General features: G+C 35.6%; 3 long non-coding RNA genes across 3 annotated transcripts; 1 reads left to right on the top strand and 2 right to left on the bottom strand.

The window, feature by feature from the left end:
- Nucleotides 1-5,792: 5,792 nt before the first annotated feature.
- LOC147509345 (uncharacterized) lies at nucleotides 5,793-8,308 on the bottom strand. Its single transcript, XR_015218474.1, has 2 exons — nucleotides 8,068-8,308; nucleotides 5,793-7,761 (listed from the first exon to the last, which is right to left on the bottom strand). It is a non-coding gene; the product is annotated as an uncharacterized LOC147509345 (long non-coding RNA).
- Nucleotides 8,309-8,330: 22 nt separating this feature from the next.
- Nucleotides 8,331-10,095, bottom strand: LOC147509344 (uncharacterized). The gene is made up of 2 exons (XR_015218473.1): nucleotides 9,934-10,095; nucleotides 8,331-9,855 (listed from the first exon to the last, which is right to left on the bottom strand). It is a non-coding gene; the product is annotated as an uncharacterized LOC147509344 (long non-coding RNA).
- Nucleotides 10,096-11,803: 1,708 nt separating this feature from the next.
- LOC147509343 (uncharacterized) lies at nucleotides 11,804-16,482 on the top strand. The gene is made up of 4 exons (XR_015216540.1): nucleotides 11,804-11,985; nucleotides 12,100-12,174; nucleotides 14,969-15,145; nucleotides 15,341-16,482. It is a non-coding gene; the product is annotated as an uncharacterized LOC147509343 (long non-coding RNA).
- The last annotated feature ends 3,591 nt before the right edge of the window (nucleotides 16,483-20,073 follow it).

Genomic DNA, 20,073 nt, shown 5'->3' with positions numbered 1-20,073 from the left:
ACTCCCATACCCTATAACTAACTAAAGTTTTTGTCATACCCCAATAACTGCTTCAATCCAATAATATCTCCCAAATTCATTTGGGGTATTTCCAATAAGAAAGAAAAAAAAAAAAAAAAAAAAAAAAACAACGGTCTTATAATCTTGTACTTCAGAATTCAAAATAATTACTTGTTGATTTGTAATCATGCTTATTGGTGAGAGAAATGTTGTTAGAGAGCGAGGTAAATTATTGGAGAAGAATTCAAGAACATTTTTTATTTTTTTTAAAGAAAGAAAAATAAGTAAATGACTTGTTTTGTTTTGAGCACGCCTAATAAAAAAATAATAATTTAGGAACTTAAATATGTCTTAAATAATTTTACTTATTTATTTTAAAATTGGGGTACGGGAGTGTTTTTATGGGTGTGTCCAAGATCACCCTAATTTTTTTGCACCATGAGTGTTTGATAGGGGAAAGTGTTTATAGGGGAGGATGTTTTCAAAGTTTTTGTATGATTTCTTTTGCAGGTGCTAAGCTATCCAATAGAAATCAAGCAGCTATCATACGAGTTTGTAAGAAAAATTACACAAACTTTTTCAGCGCTATCAAAATTCAAAATAGAGCCTAAGATAATAATTCATTATTCGATCAATTATTATAGCTCAATATATTTCTTCATAAACTAAGCCAACATATATAAGACCAACCCATTAATACCTAGAAGAGCAAATATGATTTTAGTTATAGCAATTAAATTTGTTTAGATAGCCTAGAACAAAAGTTACCTTATATATAATGCCAAAACTTGCTAGGCCAAAGTTTTAAATCGAAAGGGTGTTGGAAAGTTGGACAACCACATTTTTTTTGCTCTTCCCACAAAGGGTAAATAGGTAAATATTTCTTCCTAAACTAACCGAAAACAACCCTTTCGATAACTTAAATGACAACGGGAAAAAAAAAAATGGCACACAAATTTAGAAAACTCTTCTTATGTAGCAAACAATCTCCATCACTTTTTCTTTCACAAATCTCCAACTCTCTTCATCATTCAAAAGTCTCTCACACTCAGATTCTAATTCTATTATTTTGTTTATGTTTTTGATTATTCATCGTTTTCGGTTTAATTCATTTTCATTTAGTCACTTTTTTCTATTATTCGTTTCAATTAAACATTAGTGCTTCCTTTAGATCTTTCAATTCACACTTTCATTTTTGTGTTTTACAAAACCCCAAATGTTTCACATCGGCGTCGCGGAACCGGGTGTACATAGAAGAGGAGTTCCTGAAAATGAACAACAAAGACAATAGCTCATAGAAATCACAATTAAAGGCAGATTAATCAACAACATTTATCTTCTAAAGTTAATGAATGTTGGGTTTAAACTATTACAGAGGTAAATCAATCAACAACACTTATTTACCTCCATTTCGGTAGTTTTTGTTTTACTTTTGTTTTGGATTTATGCCCCCCACCCACCCTCCTTTCATTACTGCTTTGTTTTTAATATTTTTCCGTCTATTTTATGGTCATTCAGTTTCATAGCCTTCAAATATGTTAATGTTAAACTTTTTTCTTAACATAATCATGCATATTCTATCATGTCATGAAAGCAGTTGAGAAAAATATAAATAATTGAGTTTCCACTCACTAAGAGTGGGAAAATAAAGAAACCTTAGAACAAAGAAAATGAGAAGATTCTTATACCGTAACTTGGGTGGATTTTTATTTATTTATTTATTATTATTATTTTTTTGACAAATAAATTTTATTAGAATGGGGTGCAAAAACACAACAAGTACAACTAGTGAGGGTACCTCACTTGTATATGTGTGACTAGAAAGAAACAAAAGAAGAGAACAAAGAAATAACTCCCTATTACAAGAGTCCCCCACCCTCAAGTTCCCTAATTACATTAGTCCAATCTAACACCAAATCTCTAAAGTGGTATCACCTATTTCCTATCCTCTAAAACTAGGGTGGAATTTCCCTGTAATTGGATTACAATTAGGGTTTTTAATCCAATTCCATAGGTGTGTGGAACCATTGAATGTATTTTAAATATCCAGCGTGATTCTGGACATTTTAGTAAGTTTAGGCCACTAACTAAATCTTCAAACGAGATGCTATAATAGAATAATCAACCTAAGGAAATCAGATGATCCACTAGGCCAATATGGAGTAGTGGAGTATAGGACAATTAACGATGCGGGCTAATAATTTGGTCAATAGTCAAACCAAGTGCGACATTCGTACAATTCGATCTAGGGGCACATAAATTGGAGTTAATTAAGTTGATGATTAACTTATTACTATGAACAAATGTACTATGAATATTAAATTAAGGTAATGTTATGGTACATTGGGTAAAGAACAAAGATCATGCATTGAGACTCATGTGCTTGTAACTTAGTTGTAAGGGTGTGAGAGCCTTTGGTTGATAATGGTAAACGTATCAAAAGATCATCAGATGGTGTGTTGGCTTAATTACAAATGCATTCATCTGCATTGAATCATTTTCCGTTGTATTATGTTTTGCGTGATTAAGACGCTCATGTGACTTTCTAAAGATCGATTGAAGGAAGATAAGCTTTAATTAGGCATTCGACTGTATGAGTTCATGCCTTCACATTCACATGACACTAACTTTGATGAACTTAAAAACACAAATCTGAAATTCAAATGTAACTTAAAAAGTACAAAGTGTCTCAAACTTTTCAAGCATGTGACAGCAAGTGAGCAACAAATAGCAAGTTGGGCTATGTAGTTTGTTTTGCGCTCAAAACAGTAGTTTAATTTAGCTTAGTTAAAAATGGATATCTTTGTTTTCAAAGTTTTCTGAAGATGGCATCATCTGATCAATGTTGTTGTAGATTGAAGCACGACCTGCTTTTTCGTGCGTATAAGTTATAACTACGGTTGGAATTTGCAGCTTATATAAAACACATTTTTTAAACTAGTCTTAGACTCTTAGGAGTGGATCTTATTTATTTATTGTCAATAAACATTTATCAAAAAAAAAAAAATGTTTAGTCTCTATTTTCGTAGAAAGTTTAGTAAGGAGTGGAAAATAATAATAATAATAATGTAGAAACTAGAAAGTAACTTTTCACCAAAAGGCATATGGATTGCCAGGGTGCCATTAGTGAAACATGCCGAGATATGCTAAGATATTTTGAGAAATATCACAAAATTTACTAGTTCGATAAAATAGCTTTTAAAAAAAAATCAAACAAACATGTTTATTCAAGAATTGTTTTTAAAATAAATATTTTTTTCAGAAATATACTTATTGAGAAAAACTGATTTTTTGAAAAAATGAGATCCAAACACCAACTTATGTTTTTCTTTTCAATATATATATATGAAGAGGGATAGAGCCATATTGTAAATGAATCCAAACAAAATTGTAGACTAAAAAGTTGAATGAAGTGCTGAATTTTTGTAGATAGGATCTCCCTACTATAGAGAACATGCTCACAAAAATTTAGCTCATTCAAAAAAGTCTAATCTTAGAACATGATATATTATTATTATTATTATTATTTGAAATGATTTGGGGTTTGGCAGACCCCAATCTGTATTGATTCAACATCTTTGATACATCTTACCTAGAGCATCTTCCTCCACTATTACATTGGGATCAAATATTAGTGGGGCAATGCTATAGAAGGTCTCAACTTGATTCAAAAGACTGTCCTAAGTAGTACTTGTTTTGGCTAAGAGGTTACCTGCTCTATTCATTTCCCTATACACATGGGAAATTCTAATTGACTCAAACTTGATCATGAGTCCCCAGATAGCCTCAACAAAGTCCAAACAATACCAAGGACAATACTAAGGTCCAAACAATACCAAGGACAATACACATGAGAATTTTATTTTAAAAAAATATAGCCTTATGTTTTTGTTTTTTTATTTTATTGGCAAACATGTTTTAAATGAGATTAGTAATTTTTTGGTGCTGACAGGATTCGAGCCTCAGACTTTTAGTATCATCACCCAAAAGTTTTACCAACTTTGCTAGTTGATACCACCAGCAGCCTATAGCCTTAAGTTAGTTTGTTGGTTGTCCTAAGCCTTTGGTCACTTGGACTCTTGAACTTCTAAACGGAGGCCATGAATTCGCCCAAGTACGTGGGAGTAGCCTTGGATGCACGTTAAGCAATGGAATCCCAACTCCTAAGCAGAGTTGAACGTATCAGTTGTCACAGATCTATGAGGTTGGGGAGTACAACTTCTATTAGAATTAACAAATGGGAAAAATGACAAATCCATAATTCCATATGCATATGATCCAGCACCCTCGATCAGGTTGTAGTTCTGATTTATATGGAGTATGGAACGTATGTGAAAGTGTGAATTCTATCTTAGAAAGAGTAGCTAGGATCACAAGAGATATACATAATTTGTTCTGTGTTTCAGGACTGTTAAGTGGTGAATCTTTTTTAAAAAGGTACCTCCATTTTATTTTCTTAAAGTTTGATAGAAAATGTAGTAAAATGTGCCTCATTTGCATAATCATTTCTCCAAATATATTGGTAACCGGTAACCCTGTGATTAATGACTTTTTCATATGCTTTTATGTCACAGGTGGATAAAAGGAGCTTATCATTGATATATAAGTTCAGATTGCCTTTTTTTATACACATAAAAAAGATACTACGTTGTATGCATATCTTTGTGTTGTGAATACATGCATGAACCACAGGAACTGTATACCATCCTTGCTCTAATAATGGGATGGAATTAAAGGAGAAGGAGATGTGTGAGTGTCACTGTGTCAGTTCCTCGTTGCTCTCAATGCAACATAGACAGATAGATAGCATAGTCCTTCGGATCAGGAACCAAGTGAACTGAACGGGACCGACTTATTCAAAGGTACCAGCAATAATTCACAGATTTTTCTGATCGCTCTCTTACAACCAGATCTTAGCGGGCCCTTCTAAATCATTCATCACCCTCATCTTTGCATGAAATTGAAGCACACTGGGCAGTATATATTGTGTTATATTCCAAATTGCCTTCCATTGATATTGGTATGGGGTTTTAATGCTATTGGTGGGGATTGATGGTTGGTTGGGTGAATGCTTATGATAACAAATAATTATTCATTGGCCAAGAGCCCTAGAGTATTGTTCCTCATTGATTTTGAGCCGGTGACTAATCTCCTCAATTCACCCGAACCGTGCAAAGTGTGCAACCGGAAGCACCACTGGGAGTGCGCATCATCCGGTATTTCCTCTCAAAATTGTGGATTGGTTCTAGACTAATAATAATCCAGTTAGTACTAAGGGCCCATTGTTCTAAGAGACTTAAGACTCAAAAATGTTTTTATGGGCTTTAGAAAACGGATGGGCCGGGCTAAGACGTGTTAGTTTAAAATGAATGAACCATAGTCTCTGACTCTCTGTGGTTTGAGTCAAAATTTGCTGTGCCTAGGGCTTTACTTGGCCGATCTAGATTCTAGACCATATAAATATAAATGAAGACTCGAACCTTAATTAGTTAATTCACACATGGCCGGATTTAGCTCTAGACAACCATATTACAACTGAAAATATTGATAATGTGTTCAGCAAATGGTTTGGATGATCAGAGAAGATGCATGGGCAGGACTTGATCACTTCTTCCTTTCTTCTCTAACCTACAATCTACAATGTGTGGTACCCAAATACATACCGATATTCGATATTTATATGATTATTTCAGGTACAAAAAGAAAGAGACCAGAATAGACACATGTCAAGAAGCTATTAGATAGACATATGTGGAACAACTATAAGAAGTGAAGACAAAATAGAGAAGGACAAGATTCATTTGGCTCATTTTCATTTTCTATTTTTCTCAAATGTAAATAGAGAGAATGAGTGAACAGGATAAACACCATTAATGAATAAGAATGAGCTTTATTAATTTTATCTTTCTCTTCTTGCATCTAACATTGGCGCCGTTTGTATATCGAAGACAAGAAAACTTTTTTTTTTCTTCTTCATCGATTTCGGATCTACGTTCTTGAAAAGAAGAGATAGATTGGTCAAATAAGTTTTTTCTTGCTTTCTACCATGAAAGTTTCTTGAATCTGTTTTTCTTTGATGGCTTGTTGAAGAAGATTACTTAGCATGATGAATTAATAGAGTTAGAAACAATAATGATTGAATCTTGGTTAAGAAAAGGGGTACTGTATTGGAGAATGAAGAGGAAATCAGTGGGTTTAAATTAAGTTCTTCTTTGGTTCTACCAATAAAGCTTCTTGAAGACAAAATTATTGAAGACAAAATTATCGGATCTACGTTCTTGAAGCTTCTTGAAGAAGCTTCAAGCATCGAATTCAAAGAGAGCGTGGAACAACCAAAACGAGATAAGTTGCTTGAAATCATTCTTTATTTCTGGTTATTTAAGATTATTAGGTCTGTGGAGTAACGATTTTTAAGAGGTTTGGAATTTTTTTGATGGATTTGAGGGATAAGTTTTTTAAACTCTAAGTTTTATTTCTTTCAAACAATCTCAAATTTTGTCTGTGAATTTCAATTCCATTATATAAATTGTTCATTCTTACAACCCAATTATTCGGTTATGTTTGCTGTTCTTGGGATTATGTTTTTGCTGGTAGGGTATCCAAAAATAATGTATGGTGTTTAAGTAAACTGAGAAAAAAAAAAAGGGTTATATTGACATACCCCCCCACCAGTAGTTGCAATTAGGATTACCCCCCCATAATAATTGAAATTAGGATTTCCCCCCAACTTGGACAAAAGTCAATAGGAGTCAACCAACGGTTTCCATTAGTTAATTTGGTCAAGGATCATGAATTGTCCTAAATACCCTTTTTTCTCGTGAAAATTACGAAATTAGCCATTGACATCGCTTTTAAAGCCCACGACTCAAAGCCCAAAATCAATACTAGACAATTGTTTAAATCGGTTTCTCTTATTAGCCTAAACAAACCAATTACTTACTTAATAAGGCCATCTCATCGCAACCATTTACTTGCCTGTGCTCTCACCGCGTTCACCATTAACAGTTCTTACGAAAGCAAAGGCCGTCTCCCCATTCAAATCACCTCCAACACCGGTATGTACATCTTGAATTCGGATCCATTCTCAAGAGGTATTACCATTTGCTCCATCAAATGTTCTCTCTCGATTACTCCATCCGAAACCCCAAAGAGCGAGAACCACCAATACCATGTTTCTCCAACGGATCCGTACACAAACGGCTAAAGAAATGGCATGATCACGAATCAAAGAGTCCCGAGGTGGGCAATGTAGCATGTTGATCAAAAAGTCAGTTAAATTTGAAGAGGCTCATAGATGGCGCAGCAGACCTCTTTCTACGATACATGCAAACTTACTTTCAACACATGCTTACACAAATTGCCCATTTCGACCAATTGCAATCACATAATGCAAATTGAACCAGGGTTCCATACAACATGAGCCTTCTCGAACATCTTTGGCTAATTACTTGTGCACATTTATTATCTTCCAAAGAAAACATCGAATCTGGAATCTCTAAAGCTCTTTGCCGGGATGTTAATCCACTCACATACTTAACCTTCATGTATCGGGCAAAGTCTTCTTTTCCGGATCTTGATCAAGAAAGAAGCAGGAATGTGCTTTCGAATATAACTTGTCAACCCGTACCCAATCGGTCTTGTTGATAAACACTTGGGTCCTTCTCATTTAACAACATGAGCTTCAAATTATGATGGTAACATTCCATAGTGAACAAGTTTCACGGCGGCAAGTGGAAGAGACTTCAATCGTGATCCACATCCCTAAGATAATGCACAATAAGAAATAATCTTGGCGGAAGATAGAGAATAAGAATGTTTAGTCACAACTATCGTTTTTTTCTTCATTTGCTAAACTCGAAAAGATTCATGCTATCGGACAATCTCAAAATTTGCGACCACATACTACAATTAGTGCGGTTTTTTTGTTATCTATTAATTGAGTTGGATCATTATAACGAGCGGGGGAACACTATATCGATTCGAAAAGCGGTGAGAAAAAATAAATAAAAAATAATAAAAAATAAAATAAAATAAAAAATCACTTGGTGAAGAGACATGAAGTTCTACCTATTCGGAAACCATCTCGCCTCTGAAGTACTCCACAAAATCCGAGCAATCAATGAAATCATCCATGAAATTCTCAAACAAATCCAGTCGGCATTTCCTTTGCGGATCTTTGGTTATTACTGCCTCCAAGCCGTCCAAACATTTCACTCACGACCTCGGTTTCCAAGCACTTTTCCACGGGTTTTATGCCAAGCACGGCGGACACGCCAAAAGCATATCAATACCGAACCTTTGAAACACCCTCCCCGAATAGAGACACATACTCATCACCAATTCGTTTAAAACGTATTATAAGGGGTGATAACACCATAACTATTAGTACTTGTACAGTAATGACATAGTTCTCTTGCACATGTTATGCAGAAGCTATATTATCTCAAGTTTGTTTTCTCACAAATGACCCATCTCTTTTGTAACCAGACCAATTGTACAGCATTAGCCTTTAGCATCAAATCCCTTATGTTAAATAAGATGAGTACTTGCCTGAGGTGTTGAATCGCCAAAGTTCTGCTTGAATGAAGGAGATGCATGTGCAAGGGAGACAATTGGCGATTATCGAGGTGATTCTATTTGTAAGTAATTGGTTTGTTTAGGCGCTAATAAGAGAAACCAGATTTGAACAGTGTCTAGCATCGATTTTGGGCTTTGAGTCGTGGGCTTTAAACAGTGTCAATGGCTAATTTCGTAATTTCCATAGAAAAAAGGTATTTAGGACAATTCATGATCCTTGACCAGTCAACTGACGGAAACTGTTAGTTGACTCTTATTGACTGTCAAGTTGGGGGGAAATCCTAATTTCAATTATTATGGGGGTAATCCTAATTGCAACTACTGGGGGGGGGGTATGTCAATATAACCCAAAAAAAAAAAAAAATGTTGAAATCTGTAAAGTTCGATACTGGGTATCGGCTAATTGGGTGTATTGTTTGGATTTCAGAAATGGGCCCAAGTAAGACAAGTGGGCATCGGTTTTCAGGTTTTCAGATAAAAGTTCAAGGATTACCACTGGATTGATACAGATACAGATAAACTTCGATACTGGTACTAGTGCATCGAGCTACCGAGATCACAACTTCGATACTGGTACTGGTTCATTGAGCTGCCGAGATCACTTGGGGGCGTCCTGCGTTTAAACAACTTCGATACTCGATACCAGAAATTTTTTGATACCAAGTTGTCAGATCAGAATCAAAGTCGATACTCGAGACCAGAAAATTCGATATCGAGACCAAATACCAAATTCGATACCATACCCAACCCAACTTCGATACCGATACAGAGAAGACCAAAATAAGTAAGGTGTCGATACAGAAGATATTGGTGGCCAAGATTATTGACTTCGATACCCATAACCAAGTTCGATACCCAACAACAGTAGTTCGATACCAGTCAAACAACACCCAAAGTTCGATGCCAGTCGAATCTCAACAATCAAGTTCGATACCGAACAAAAATAACAACAATTTCGATACCGATACTGAGTCAAACCAGTAGGAGAAATCAGTTTTCGATACCGATACAATCAAATTCAATTTCAGGTGCAGCAATTTTCAGAAGGTTGGCATCGGTCTCGAAAATGACCAATTCAGTCTACTCGATCTCAAAAATACAAAACACTGATACTATACAATCATCCTCACTACCGATACTGGGGAGAGGGTCGACATCAAGCCTTAAATCGATGTACAGAACTTGGGGGAACTAATGCTTCTGAAAGAAGGGATTGAGAAGCTCAGTATTTGGTTTCAGTATCAGATGGGGCAGACATCTTCAGAAAAACAAGTGAAACTGAAATATAACAAGAAAAGGTTAAAGGTTTTGTTCAAAGTGCACAAAAAACAAAGGAATTTCAAATTCGATGTATACTTAAAGGTGGAGATGAGCGATACTGGACTTTCTTCTTTGGATACTCATATTTATAAATCAAATTTTGAGGTTGCTTGAGAAGAGGGATCTATTAAAAGAAAGTCGATATAATGGAAATTCAATATCTTAGTAGAGTACACCATAATTAACATGAGCTTTTAAATTGGACCAGCTTTTTTTTCTACCACTAAATACCCTAAATACCCTTGATAAAATATTTAAACCAATTATTCAATGCTTTTAAAAAGACTGTTTTGTCATTTCAATTTTTACTACCGTTTATGCCCTTGATTAACATAGAGAACAAGAGGGTGTTTGTGTAAATTCAAGTAGAAAAACAAATGCACGCAATATACGAATTATACGCCTGTATTAATTATTCGAAATTAGACTTTAATTACTATAAATACAGCTCCTTCCCCCTTCCGCCTCCCCTATTTTGGTGAACAATAAAAAATCCAATCACTTTAATACCGACTTTAATAAGCCATAATCGTTTCTCTTCCCAAACATAATAACATGCCCAAAAACCCTTTGTATCCCACAATCTCTCTCTATTCTCTTTATATCTTTCTTCCCAAACAGTCGTCATTCTCTCTATTAGCTGGGGTTTATGCCCACCTTCTCACTTTCAACAAATCGTTTGATTACCATAAATTTTTCCAATTTCTGATTCCTCAATTAGTTTCGAAAATACTGACTTCTAGACTCCCTTATACTTCTTCTTCAAACTCCAAAGCTTCTTTACTCCCTTCAACTACAGGTACATATATTAATTTATTAACAACCCCATTGTTTAGTTTCGAATGAGAAGAATGTGTGACCCCTTTTGTTGAATTTGTTTGTAGGGAAAAAGTTTTATGGAGGGATTGGAATTCTTCCTAGTAAGAAGGGGAGGTCTCATTTCCATGTTGCTAATGTAGCTACTGAAGCCACTCCCACTGAAAAGGTTCGATTTATTTAGATTTTTTTTTTGTTAGTGCTCATTTTAACTTTAAGTTTATTTTCTTTCATTAATGTTGCATGTGTGGAAAGTTTGGTATCTTTTGTTATCTAATCCAACATTGTTCTCTAGAGTTTCACATTTAAGTAAAAAAGAAAACAAAATATTACTGTTCTTAAATATATTTCGTTAGATCGTTTAAATCATATCAGTAGACAGTTGCCAAGGTTATATCAGTAGTGTTCTTTTTGGTTAAATCATGTTAATTATGATTTTTTTTGGATCCGTTGTATCACAGGCCGTGTTGGAGACAGTTGCCAAGGTTGCTCATGAGAAGCCAAAAAAGAATGATACTCTAGAGAAAAAGTATGAGAACCCTTGGAACTTGATTTGTGGTTTTTTTGGATCCGTTGTATCACAGGCCGTGTTGGAGACAGTTGCCAAGGTTGCTCATGAGAAGCCAAAAAAGAATGATACTCTAGAGAAAAAGTATGAGAACCCTTGGAACTTGATTTGTGGTTAAGAAATATATTGATTGTATGAAGTTCTAAAAACTAGAAACTGTTCTTTCTTGATAACTATCACAGTAATGTGTTTCTTGCAGTGGCACTAGACCATTTCAATTCCAGGATGTGTAGAACTTGGTAGAAATTTTATTTCTCTCTAACACTCCGAACATCTCCTTATTACACCTTTCGATTTGTTTTTATGTGTTTACTTCATTATAGGACAATGTATTTGTGATGTCCAACGAGAAATCAAAGTATCCAGTGCTCCGAGTAGATTTAAGGTCGGTCCATTTTCAATCTCTTATGATCTTTTATTTTTTTGTTACTCAGAAAGTATTAAAGTCATATTATCTCTCTCTTTCTGTTCGCACGTGCGTGCGTGTGTGTGTTCGTGCACGCGTGTATTCCTGTACCTGTTCGTGCGCGCATGTGTATCATTCGTTCATTTTTATGCCCATGTCTTAGTAATGCTGCGAATGAAGTTAGGGTTCGGTTCTGAATCTTACTTAACTCTGTCACTGTAGGCTGATTTCAGACTTGGTCTTTGTAATTGTTTCTGCCACAATTGGTGGAATCGCCTTTTCCTTTGTGGGACAACCGGTTAGTACCCTTGTAGCCTTAAGCGACGGCTTAGTGTTTGGTCTTTCATCTGCACCTGGATTTTGTTACAATCTATATTTACACTGTTGTATTTATTGTGGATTTGTCTGCTAGGTTATTGTTGGTTACCTACTTGCTGGTTCTATGATTGGACCAGGAGGTTTCAGTTACATAAGTGAAATGGTACAGGTATATGTTGCAGATATTGTCTCATAGATTTTGTAATTGAGGATGTTCACATTACATGTTTTGTAAGATTATGGTTGTTGCTGTCCTTATTTTGGTTGGTGACAATGATAATCACAAGTGCATACATATACTTGTGTGTTTTTCTATTCTTCTATTGATCAATAAACCAATATTTAAAATTGAACAAAGTGAAAAGGAACATAAAGAGCGGGTAACAAGGCAAGAAGTTTACAGCTTCAGCCACCCCTTTCCTCTCAGTCTCGAGTCCAATATCATTCCCTACCTAATAATTTTAGAGGGTAGAAGCGTATATCAGGAAGTTATATGAAACTTTTAAGTTGATATTATATCCTTTGAGTGTATCATGAAGCTTTCTTCTTGGTGGGAATTCCTTCACTGTGAGGAGGAACTTTGATAATTAATTTGGCTCCTTGAATCACATGTCTGGGATTTGAGGATCCCGACAAATGACAATATGCTTATTTCCTCTCATCCGTGTTGAGAGACTGCCCTCGTAACATTGTGACTGTCTATACATTTTGCTTAAAGTGTTTTCACATTTTAAGTGATGTGTTTATAGCAGACCTGCATGTTTGTGAGTTAATTAAGACTGTGAATTTTGGTGACTGTATAGAGTAAACAATAGACCAAATCTTTGGTTATTGTGGAATTCGGTAACCCCTAATGGAACGGGACCGTTCCAAACAAAATGGAAATAGTGGTAAGCTCAACAAGGAGTTTTTTTAATTCTAACAAAATCCATTTGTCCATAATATGGTGCTTTTCATCAAATGTAGAAGCGGTTTTAGACATCCCCACCATTTTTGTGGGAAATACATTATTTAGTATGCTATTTGCAATAACATATATATGTACGCAACTGTATCTTTTATTTTCATTTTTTAAATGGACATACTATACATTGCATTGTGAGACACGAACAAGTGCATTTACCATAGTTGTGATGACCCAACTCACTTTAGTGCCCATACTGTCTCTACTTACCCACCTCCACAATTGAGGTGTGGGGTTTTCCTCAAAAAGGCCTTGATATCACAGTCCGTACCTTTTGGATGAGCAATTTTTGGTGCTCATACGACTTTGTGATGACCTCCTCCACTCTACCCTAGATACCTTCCGTAACTCGATCAGCTTAGGCTCTATCAAGGTGAGAGGTTCTAACGAAAAGGGTGCTGTGCTAGGTAGTTCTGAGATTGCACTTTGTATACCTCAAATGATTGATAGAAGTATTTTAACGCCTAGCCAACTATTGGCTTAATACCACTTTTTCTGACAACTCAATCAACCACCTCCCACAGCGAACCTACTTAACCTCCTCCCTATTAGAGCATTTGCAATGCAGGTGATAGAGGGGGGGAAGTGATAACTATCACCTACTTTCCTCTAAAAGTGCTGTGCAATGCTGGGTGATAAACTCGGTGATAGTTTTCCCGAGTTCAAAACAAGGTGAAACCTTCCACCGAGTTTATCACTAACTTGTTAACTTCGGACGGGATGTTGGATTCCGTCTCGTGTGTTTTTTTTAAAAAAAATGGGTTTTTTTTTCGGACGGGATGTTAGATTCCGTCTCGCATGATTTTTCGGTTTTTTTTCGATTTTTTTTTAAATTTCAGACGGGATGTTTCATTCCGTCCGGAGTGTTTTTTCAATTTTTATGTCCAGACGGAATCCAACATCCCGTCCGAGATATTTTTTATCACCTTTGCATTGCACAGCTTCACCTTGTTTATCACCGGGTTGGTGATAGAGGGGGTGAAAAGTGAGGAGGTGGCGGTGATAGAGGGGGTGAAAACTATCACCTGCATTGCAAATGCTCTTAGAGGTGTGGAGTTTTCTAACAAGGGCTTCAGTGCCAAGTAGAAATTGGTTGTGCATAGATCCAAAAGAAGAGAGTAGAAATTGGTTTTGACATAAGACTTTCAAGTCATCTGGGTATCATCATAGTTTGGGATTTCGGAATTTTTGGAATTCCGGTAATTCTAAAAACCGAAATCCAATAAATTTTGATCCTATAGAATTCGGAATTTCGAATTTATTCGGAATTTCAATTATTTCAACACTATATTTGAAATTTCAATTTTTTAAAAAACCAAAATTCCAAATAGAATTCCGGAGTTTCGTTCGGAATCACGAACTATGGGTATCATAGTCCCTCTACCTTTTTGGAAAACCACACACCTCTCTTAGGCTGAGTCCAATGGCTCTCTATCCCTTTAAAAGTAGTGTTAAAGTCAATAAAGTAGAAATTTAAAAATCGATAAAAAAAGTAAAAAAATAAAAAATTTAAAAAGTAAATTTAAAAGTCAATAAAATAAAAAATTTAAAAGTCAACATATTTCACTCTCTATCTCTATTTTACTCTCTATTATAGAGAGTAAAATAGAGATAGGGAGGTGAAGAAAAGCATCGACAGTACGATCACATGAGTTGTTGTTATATTAACCTGTCAGCAGTCCTCATAAGTAGGCTTTATTTCCTTGCCAATAAAGGACTGGCCAACTCAAAAAGTGCATCTCTTTCTGTGCTCCTTATAATGGGCTTCCAGGCACAAGTTGTCTGTTTTGTATTGTGGGGTCCAATAGTTGTTTGTTGCCTGGAATTGAGGAACTCGTTGATTTATGCTGATCCTCATCAGTAGCATATTCTTTTAAAGATACTTTGCAAATGGATCGTTTTTCTGTCATTCATTCTAGAATTCAATAACAATAAAAATATCAAGTTTTCCTTTTCTGATATATCTTTCTTTCCCGACTATTTTGTATGCCTACGTCAGTGCCATTATGAATGGGATACGTCATAAGCTTCCCTTGAAGAAATGACCCTTAATTATCCTGCATAACAAGCATGTAACATGACCCAAGATGGACGAGCCAGCAAACACATTTTTGTTAGAGAAGTGGAATAAAGCGGATGCTCTCTATGCCACACCTACATGATCAAATGATGATTGGTGAGGAACATTTTTACTAAAGATACAAGGAATTTAGTACTTGTAATCTTCTAGAGTATGCGTCCTTGGATAATTTTAATTTTTTTCTCGGTCGGTATTCGTCCTATGATCTGCCACTGCTAAGTTATTGGCTTTTTAAGTCACTTAAGTTGCAAAGGTGCCTAATCTTTATTTCATGTACTGGTTATACTTCAGGTGCTTTCTTGTGGCAAATGATGAAATGAGTGACCACATATTTCAACTTTTTGGCAACGGTTTCTTCCCCAGATGGAAGAAGGGCATCTGGTCAGCAGAGAAGTTCAAAGTTTAGTTTTATATTCCTTTTCCAACAATTCCAAATTATGAGGTCACTAAAGAGAAAATATTGACTTAAATCTGAACTAATTGTTTTTTTGTGAATCTGAACTGGTTGTTATGCTTATGAAATCGATTAACAGTCAACATAACACTTCTGATTGAGCATGATGTACATGTGCGGACATATGTTATTTACTATTACGTACACCTCCTAAGAAATTGCAGTGTTTGGATTGGATGATCTATTTACAATAGGTAATTAGAATTTTCTTTGTGTTACCGCCATTACACAATCTATAAGTATATGAGCTCAGCTCTATCTCCTGTTCTTTTATAATTGTTTCTTTTAAATTAGTTTTTATAAGAGTTGAACCATGTATTCAAAATAATTTAACTTTTAACTCTTACATCTTAAATTTATCTCATAAGTGACTGTCTGATACTTATATATCTATTCATTGTAAATGAAATTAGTTTGATCTTGACGCGTTAGATGTAAATGTCTAAATTCTTATATAAAACATTTCTTTATTCACGAGTGTCTAAATTTTTTAGATGTGTGCCCCATTGTTTGAATTGTGTGATTTGAGTAGAGAACGATTGATTTGTAGTTAAAATTTGACTTTTCTGGTGGGGATGTGTAGACAGCGCGATTGGAGATTGCGGTTGGATGGTATGTCACACCCCGAAATTTCTAAACAATTAAAAAAAATAAATAATTGAAATATAAATATCTCAACCATCACTTGGTTCAATTGTCTAAAAACCCAGGCTATGATGGGGGGATACAACACATGTCAAAACCTAAAACCCACATCACAACAGGATCAACTTAACAACAAAAATCTCCAAATTCCTCAACTATCACTTTATTAAAAACTTTCTTCCATCCCAATACAAACATAAACAAACTTTAAGAATAACAATTTCCAACATCATATTCTCATGTCATATAAAAATGTAACCTACGTTATTACATACTTCCAAAAGATCAGACCTAATAAAATAAACTCCCAGACTGCTCTAGACAATAATCCAAATTACACGCCATGGTTCCATTTGCCTTCCACTTGTGTTTTAAGAACACACCCGTTCCAAAACAAAGCAAAATGATTAAACCAAAATGGAATTTCTTTGGTATGAGTAGACTAACCACATATAAATATTATCATACTTTAATTATTCAAACAATCACTTTATATTAGCCCATAACTTAATCATTCACGGCTTGGAAGGATTGGGTAGTTCCGTCATTTCAACCCAAGCATAGTGTCTTCCCAAGCAAGACTTCCATTCTATTAATTCATTATCATAACTTCGTTATTATAACTAGGTAACTGAATTAAAACCCTCGATACTACTTTTGGATAAAGGGCGAATCCCCCCCCGCACAAAAATATTATTAAGTCCTACCCTCCTATGAAAAGAAAGTTATAACTTCTATATAACCTTTGTAGATATTATATTAGGTATTCAAAAGTAAACCCAAATACTCATTATAATCAAAGAATACAACTAACCCTAGGGGCCGAATACCTTAGTTCCTCTCTAAGGCGGTCAAACAATCACGGTCATTCATGGCACATTCAATGAATACCCTATATAACGCTTAACGGGCCATTTATGGCACATTCAATAAATGCCCACCTAACCTATGACATCAATATCATAAAACTCAAATTTCAAAACTTGAAGTGGAGAGTTCTAAAAGAGTCGCGGTAAATTTATTTACGCATTATTGAACCTTATTTCATATATTATTTCAGAGAACGAAAGAGTATCTTGATTCTTGTATTTTTTATTTACGCGTTATTAATTTCAGGGATGTCTTAGTGTCATAACGTTGCATATCATAAAATATTGCAAAATCACATAGTAGTTAATACACATACACACGTATATATAGAGGTCTTAGCCTAAAGTCAAGTATGCTAATAGCCCTAGACCTATCTTAATAACCCAAATCATAATCCGAGTTAAAAGGTCAAATTGGGTCAACTGGTCAAAGTCAACCCTGGTCAAAGTCAAAGTCAAAGTCAACCATCATGGTCGAAGTCAAACTGTCGTTTCCATGTTCAACAGGTTCGGGGTCATAGCCATGGTTCATGGCTAAGGTCAAAATGCATGGCTCGTGGGCTCGTGACTAAGGTCTAAGTTGACCTAATCCGGACCCAAGCCCAAACCTTAACCCGAAAGTCTAACACCAACTTATTTATTCTACCTGACCCAAATGGGGACATAAGGACCAACCCACATATAATTATAAACCGGCCCAAAGCCTAATGGAACTGGCCCAAAACCTTAAATTGAACTGGTCTACAAATTTAAAACAAAACCGGGCCCAACATCAACTGAACTGGCCCATAGGCTAAGCCAAATTAGTCTGGCCCCAAACAAAACAAGCTAGGGCCCAAGAAACTAAACTAGAATCCGGCCCAACCAAACAACATAACCTTGGGCCCAAATAACAAAAACCAAAAGAAATGAATTCGCCCCAAAACCCCAGGCCCAAGAGAAATCGACCCAGGCCCAAGCCCAAATCGAATCACTGTTCATCTTCTCCAAACTCTCTCCTCCACCAGCCACCAAAACGCGCCGGCCACCCACTCCCATTTCATCAAGTCAGTTTTGACCCAAATCCAAAACCAAACAACATTAGTTAAAACAAAAACCCCAAAGCCTACAATCCAAACCTCACCCAAAACTAGATCTAAAAGATTTTACTGCCGCCATTAATGGCTTGCTTCAAGCTCCACTCGACAGCCCCACACACAACCAATAACCACCCTTAATCCAACCACACTTCAACAAAACAATCAACAAAACCACCAACCAAAATACAAAAAAAACACAACCATCACGATTCTATCGGCGATTCTCTCGGCGCCATTAATGGTTACCCCAAGCTCCCAAATGACCCAAGAAACCAACACTCGATCCCCCTCACACCCTCACTAGCTATCCCTTTCCGATTCTAATTCCATCGCCTCCGACCAACAAACCGACCAACCCAATAAAACGAATTTCAAGTTTGAGTGCCATTAACGATTTCTTACATTAGCCCCACTCCTCAATCCGGCGTCCATCACACATCAACAACCAATTAATTTTAACATCACGGTATATAAAAAAGGTTTAAACAAATCCCTCGGGGACGATTTGTCCGACGCCATTGGCCTTTGTTCAAAGTTTGAGCGAGAGCCTCGACCGCCCAAGCCGCATAGAGTTCAACAAAAGTATTGACACCAATATCAATGTCGACGATTATATAGACCACAGTATCCCGATTCGACGGGTTGTATATCAAATCCTAATTCCACTAGAGTTTTAACAAGCGACAACATGGCGTCGAATAAAAGCAATATAATGGACAAGATACAAAAAGTAAAACATTAGATAGTATCGCCCATATATGAAAACTATACATCCGTGAAATAGCAAAATAGCTACTCACCTTTTTAAGCGCTTTTCCAAAGAAAATCTCCAAAGAAGAAACTTCTCTCTTTCCTCTGCGTGAAACTCTCTTTCTGAAAAACTCTCGTTCTTCACCCTATTTTTTTTTTTTTTTTCATTCATTTCAAAACAAAACCCCGAAATAGGGACGAGAGTTTATCCCATAAACCCACATCTCCTATTTCCACTAACACTTATCCTATTTTTATTATATCTATTATCTATTATTATTATCTTTATTATTATTATAGAAAAAACAAATAATAAAAACACAGGGTGTTATATGGTACCACTCACATCCTGGATATGGATGTTGGTTATCTGGTATTGACTATTTGACGCAAATGCTTAACGAACAGTTCCATGAAGCCTTTTTGGCTATTGTTGTTGATCCTACGAGGACGGTTTCTGCTGGGAAAGTTGAGATTGGAGCATTTCAGATTTATCCTGAATGGTATAAGCCTACTTACTTGTTTATGAGTATCATACTTTCCCTCTTAATGAGATTGGAGGTTTTGGTGTACGCTGCAACCAGGTAACCCCCTCCTTATTTTTTATTTTTTTTTTTTTTTTGTGTACTCAATAATAGGTTGTTATTAGTTAAAGTTACTATGTTGAATAAATACTCATAATAGGCAGCCAAGCATGTTGATTATACACTTGCATGTACGCTTTGTTTGTTGCTGCTAGGTGTTGATCATTGTATGTAAGAACTAAGAAGGGAGGTAGACATTTAGAACGTGTAAATTGTAGTTCTAGCCTTTCTAGGTGTGCTCAAGTTTTATCATAATTTGACACTTTTTGGATTATTTAATACTTCGTAATATATAATATATTTTTCAGGTCAGTGTTAGTTGAATTTTTATGCCTGTTTCAGTTGTCGAGTGGTAAGTTTAAGTGCTTCCACCTGCTTCTTTCTTTTGTATATGTATGCTTTTTGGTTTTCCAATCTGTTCATATACTTGGCTTCTTGCATGGTTTTCAAATGGAACAAATGCATTATATGTTCATTAGAATTTGTTTATTTGTTTTTGTATACTTTGAACCCGTATGACACATGAACCCTTATGTTCATTAGGTAAGTTTCGGTTATCCCAACGCTAAGTCGTAGGCTTTACCAATCACACCATGTTTTCATACACACCATCCTTTCTATCGAAAAAAAAAGACACACCATC

This window comes from Coptis chinensis, chromosome 3, assembly GCF_015680905.1.
Source record: "Coptis chinensis isolate HL-2020 chromosome 3, ASM1568090v1, whole genome shotgun sequence".
NCBI classification, from domain to species: domain Eukaryota; kingdom Viridiplantae; phylum Streptophyta; class Magnoliopsida; order Ranunculales; family Ranunculaceae; genus Coptis; species Coptis chinensis.
The sequence above is the reverse complement of the archived record's forward strand: the minus strand, read 5'-3'. Positions and strand labels throughout refer to the sequence as shown.